The 5890-nt window shown below is 38.3% G+C and overlaps 1 non-coding gene across 1 annotated transcript; it reads right to left on the reverse strand.

Moving 5' to 3' along the window:
* Window positions 1-5122: 5122 nt before the first annotated feature.
* On the reverse strand, window positions 5123-5230 carry LOC133076709 (U6 spliceosomal RNA). The gene has a single exon (XR_009697597.1). It is a non-coding gene; the product is annotated as a U6 spliceosomal RNA (small nuclear RNA).
* Window positions 5231-5890: the final 660 nt, after the last annotated feature.

Genomic DNA, 5890 nt, shown 5'->3' on the forward strand with positions numbered 1-5890 from the left:
ATTTTGTCTCAAAGAGATTTATGGGAAGAGAAGCTGGGGGAGAGAAGCAGGAACAGGACAGAGGAGCCACGGACATCAGCAACCACAACAAGAGACTCCTGTCCTAAGGGGTCTTTCTCCTCTCCTTTCCTCTCTATTTGACTTCATTCTCTGCTGTGCTAAGTTTCTTATGACTGGAGCATCACCTCTTCCAGCTGCCCATTAAAAGGGAAGGAGTGGACTTCTCTGCCAGCTCTGGTTCAAGACATCACTTCTGGAAGCTGCACTTTGATTGGACAATCTTGGAATAACTCCCAAGGGCCGAGGGGTGGGATATGGTGATTGGCCTGCCCTGTGTGTGTGTGCACACCTGTGTGATGTCTGCTACTAGAAAAAGGAGCTTGGGGAATAAAAACAAAATAGGTGGGACTTCCCTGGTGGCACAGTGGTTAAGAATCTGCCTGCCAGTGGAGGGGACACGGGTTCGAGCCCTGGTCCGGCAAGATCCTATGTGCTGCGGAGCAACGAAGCCCATGTGCCACAACTACTGAGCCTGTGTGCTGCAACTACTGAAGCCCGCGTGCTCCACAACAAGAGAAGCCACCGCAATGAGACGCCCGCACACCGCAGCAAAGAGTAGCCCCCACCCGCCGCAACTAGAGAAAGCCCGTGGGCAGCAAGGAAGGCCCAACACGGCCAAAAATAAAAATTAATTAATTAATTTATAAAAGAAAAGATACAGAGTGAGCATCTTAAAAAAAAAAATAGGTGTGATTTGAATTTCACAATTTTTTGTTTTTATGTCAGGGTCTCAAGGACAGATGACACATTCATATGATTACACGCCCACCAAGGGAATAAAAGTTTAGTTGAATTTCCATTTAATTTAGGAATTGAAGTACGCACAAATGCTTATTCATAATTTTTCCAATTATTTCTCCTTACCACTATCATCGTCAACCAAACTATAAGCTATATAATTAAAACTAGTTTCCACTATATAAGTTGGAATAATATATCAATTATTAATTTATTGTGTGTCCAAAGTGTGTGAAATATTGTATTATGTTTACGATATCCATCACTGGAAGAAAAGAGAATTTCAGAGTAGCTATTTACAGGTACCTCCAAGTTCTCGAAATAATCGCAGTGAAATACAACTCCTTGCTTAAGAAAGCAGCACTCTTTCGCTTAAATATGTTAGTAGACTTACATAAGTAATAATTAAATAAACTTTCAGATCATCTAAGAAATATACTATTTTAACCTGTACATTTTACTATACATGCTTTGGGTATCTGAAAAGTTTAGGGTCTTTTTCTAAATTCTTGGATATATTGATCATCTATACAGTTTATTTGAAAATATTCAAACACATTAAGTTGCCTCAAATCTGTAACTGACAAACGTGACAAACACCATCTTGGGAATCAAAGATACCAGCATTTAAGATGCCTGAAATGTGTTTTTTAAAAATGTGGCTGAAGTACTTCCTGGAAGACTTGCAGTCAGCTCCCCGGTGGGTGCAGCTGATACTTTTTACCACTAGGTGCTACTCTTCCTCCATCACATATGAATCTAGTCTCAAAAGAATGTTGTGCGTGCAAAAGCAACAAACTTCTCTATCTCCTGGCTACTGTTTAAACCCAAGATACAGCTTTACCTCGAATACTTACTTATCGTCATAACCACTTGAGCACTCAGCACCGTAGACAGTGAAGTTTATTTCTGCTTTCTGTAGTATCATCCCACACCAGGTGTCAGAAAACCAAAGACTCTCAATACCTCTAGTTGCTGTTAATTCTTCTTAATGGAAGGAAGCTACAGGGTTAAAAAGATAGTTGACTTACCCATGATTTCTCTCTGAAAATGTGATATATTGTAGTATCTAAACAATTTTACATGTGAGGTGATTAAAAATAGAAAATTCTGAGTTATGAATTATGTATTATTAATCAACCAAAGGTATTATTATTGATATAATGTACATCCATGAAAGAGGGAAATGTATAGCATCTGTTTATAATGTCCTGCTAAATATTTTGAGGTAGAAGATAACTTTTTGTTTAACTTTCTTGGAAGCATTTCTCCCACCCTCTGCCTGTGAATGCACAGTAAACATTTTTGAAGATGAAGAGGACATAAACCACCCTCATATTTATGTCTACCAGGCCCTTTCGAGAAAAGAGTCATGCATTTTACCAAGGCATCTGATTTTAAATTCACCAATTCTAAATATTGAAATTTTAAAATTTTCTCTCCCCAGTGGATAAAAAAATATGAGGCAGGAAATAATTCGAAGCTAAATACATTGTGATCTAAAAATTAGAACGAGCCAACCGGGCAAATTAGATACTTGGAACATATTTATTCACTTCTTCCCTCAGATTCACCCATCCGGTTTAGTCGTTCATTCACTGTCTCATTCATTCATTTATTCATTGAACAAACTTTTAGTGGGCGAGCTCATATATTTCAGGTACAAAAATGAAGTAAAATGGCCTCTATTTTGTGGAGGCTTAAAGTTTAGGGTGAAGTGGGGCTGGTAAGGAGGAGAAGGGGAGTCAGATTTGTAAACAGAAAAGTGGCACAGTGACAGCCCACGAGATCATCTTTTATTTGGGCATAGCAACAAAATATGAATATAAGGGTCTTTTGGTGACTCTAACACGTCTTGAGACTAAGTGGATGAAAATGTTTCACTGACTGGATAGATGTGTTGCTGGCCCTGCTGGTGGCCTGCTGTCCCATCGCCTGTTAGTCCTCCAGGTAGATTGCTCCCACCTGCCCACCTCTGTTATGTCACTGCCCTGGATGAGGCCACATGACTAAGTTTTGGCCAAAGAGATTGATGTGAAAGTGTTGGACGGCACCTCTGGAACAGCTGAGTTGCCAGGTGTTGTCTGCCTTCCTCTCCACCACCAGCACGTGCCAAGGTCAGGAGTGGTGAGATCTACTCCCATTGACTGTAATGGGATCAAGGGTAAGCCGGGAATAAAACCAGCACTGGTTTTTGTTTTACTCAGATCTGTTGCATCTAGCTTCCCCATTAAGAACCTATTTTGATCATAGGAATAAACACCTGCTTTTTTGTTCTAACTTTGGAAATAGGACATTAGTTTTCAGCCAGACAGAAATAAAGAGAAACAACATAATGATCAAATCTAGCAATTCAACCTCTTTCATACAAGCAAGAGCGCAAGTCACCAACAAAGGTTATTTTTGAAGGTCGAAAGAGAATTTAAGTGAAGGAAATATTGATGAATGCAGGAGAAGCTGGAAAGGCTCTGCTCTCATGGTGGGCTCGGAGCTGCGGGCTTCAGACATGTGATGTGAAAAAAGGAGGCTAAAGAGATACGGAGAGACTGCAAAGGCGAGAGGTGGGGAACCATCTTCCCTTTATCCCCTCTTGGTTGGAAACCCCATTATATGCTCTGTTGGCTCCCTGAACTCCTCCTTTGAGGAGAAAAGAATATTGAAGAGTAATCCCATGTCTTTAAGTGCTATTTTCAGCAGGCCCTACGCGTGGCCTCATTTTCCTCCTTGCACGGGTTGGATTCATTCCATCATTTTAATCACTCCCTTGACTACACCTTCAACTCTCTCCCTGGGTAAATCCAACTCTTAGCTTCACCTGAGTAGCTGGAGGAAGAAAACATATGCCTTTTGATGTTCCTGCATTGTTATTGCCTTATCCTGCTGATAGGACAGAAAAAAAAAAGTTACTACTTCTAGGATTGAATATCTGAAGGTTTGATCAGAATATTTAAATACCTAACACATATTAGTATATATTTAGCTTTCCTAAAGTGCTCTGACAAAGCATTCAGGGATAATCATTTGGTTGGTTAAAATTGCTGTATAACTCAGGAAAAATATTAAATAAAAAATACAGCTTATTTGAAACTTATCAAATAACTGGTTATTCCAATGTTTTTAAAAGATGTTCAGTTTTAAGGAGGTTGAATATGCATAGGTTATTCGATTTCTTTTTTTCTTAGTAAACTCTTTCTAGGTGGTATAAAGGAAAATTTTAATTAAGTCCAAGTTATTTTCTTCATCAGTTGAGTTCATTCTTTCATTCAACCAATATTTGTTGAGTGCACGTTATGAATGTAATAAACATAGAGTTGTTTATTTATTGTAAAATTAGTTTGTTCTCTGTCTGAATTCTCTGCTGAGGATAGGAATTCTGCCTGCCTTAGACAGAGCTGTAGACCCAGAACTCAACACAGTGCTTTACGCATGATAGGCACTCAACAGCTACTTCCACTGCCCAAAACAGCATCGCTGAATACTTAGGCAGCATAGGATGGGTCAGTGTAACTTCTAGTTAGATGGCTAGAAGAGTCAGAAGGGTGATGAAGATTGTTTCAGGAAAAGGGATCAGATAATCCAAATATGTATAAAATTCTTAACTGTGGAAAAACTATCCCACTGTCCTTGGGATATATATTAAGGACACCTGGTTTTATATTAAATTGGGTAAGGTTAAGTTAAAAATTCCAGATTATGACAATGTCACTCATTGGGACTATTCCTGAGATAAATGAAAGCTGTTTCTTTCTATTTTTAGTATCTCTGTGGATGAGATATTTGTAAACAATTATGAATGCAAGGTGGTAGACCCTTTTGGGGCATGGACCAAGGGTAAATAATCAGAGGGCTGATGAACTTTTGACTGCTTCATTTTAAAAAATTAATAGACTTTATTTCTTTTTTTTCTGTTGTTCCATAATTTATTTAGCCATTCTCCTATTGATGTACATTTATGAATTCCCCAACCCCTTGTGGTTTTGCTATTACAAACCAAGCTACAACAACTATCATTGTATGTATATCTTTTGCACATGGGCCAATATTTCTTCAAGCTGGGTTTCTGGAAGTGAAATTGCTGGGGTAAAGGGAATGCATTTTTTTAAATTGAAGTGTAGTCGATTTACAATGTTGTGTTAGTTTCTGGTGGACAGCAGAGTGATTCAGAGACACACACACACACACACACACACACACATATATTCTTTTTCATATTCTTTTCCATTATGGTTTATTACAGGATATTGAATATAGTTCCCTGTGTTATACAACAGGACCTTGTTGTTTATCTGTTTTATATATAGTAATCTGTATCTGCTAATCCCCCCCAGACATGGAATGCTTCACGAATTTGCGTGTCATCTTTGTTCAGGGGCCATGCTAATCTTCTCTGTATTGTTCTAATTTTTAGTATATGTGCTGCCGAAGTGAGCCCTAGAATTTATTTCTTAGAAAATTTTAAGTGTAAAGAAAAAGTGAATAGAAAGTATAGGTCCCTGAAAATGGGAGACAAGGTTAGAAAGAAACAGCACCTGTTGTGCTCTGAAATTGTAGAATCTTAGAAATAGAAAGGAAGTAGAGATCACTTAGTACAGCTTCTTAACTCAAATCATGAATCCCTTCTCTGTTGCCTGTCTTTGGTGGGTCTATAGCTTAGATCTACAGTAGGAATGGGAAACCAGCTCTTGTTGAAGTGGCCTTTCCCATCAATGGGTGGCACTAGTTGTTCAAAAGGCTTTCCTTAAGCTAAACCTGAACTTTTCCTTTTAAGAACTTCTATCTGTAGGCTCTAGTTTTGCCCTTTCATTTTGTAAAGAATACAGCTGCCATGCTGCCTCTAATAGTACTCCCTTCTATGCTACTCTACTATATTCTAGGCTAAAAAAAACCACAAAAAAACTCTTGACATTTTATATTTGTTATATGGTTTTTAGGTTCCTCACAACCTTGCTTATACTCTATGAAAATACACTCGTGCCTATTAAAGTAACTCTTTTTCTTTACTTATTGTTATTATCATTTGTGATAAGAACACTTAACATAAGACCTACCATTGTAGCAAAATTTTAAGTATACAATACAGTGTTGTGAACTC

The sequence above is a fragment of the Eubalaena glacialis genome, chromosome 16, assembly GCF_028564815.1.
Source record: "Eubalaena glacialis isolate mEubGla1 chromosome 16, mEubGla1.1.hap2.+ XY, whole genome shotgun sequence".
Taxonomy (NCBI): Eukaryota; Metazoa; Chordata; class Mammalia; order Artiodactyla; family Balaenidae; genus Eubalaena; species Eubalaena glacialis.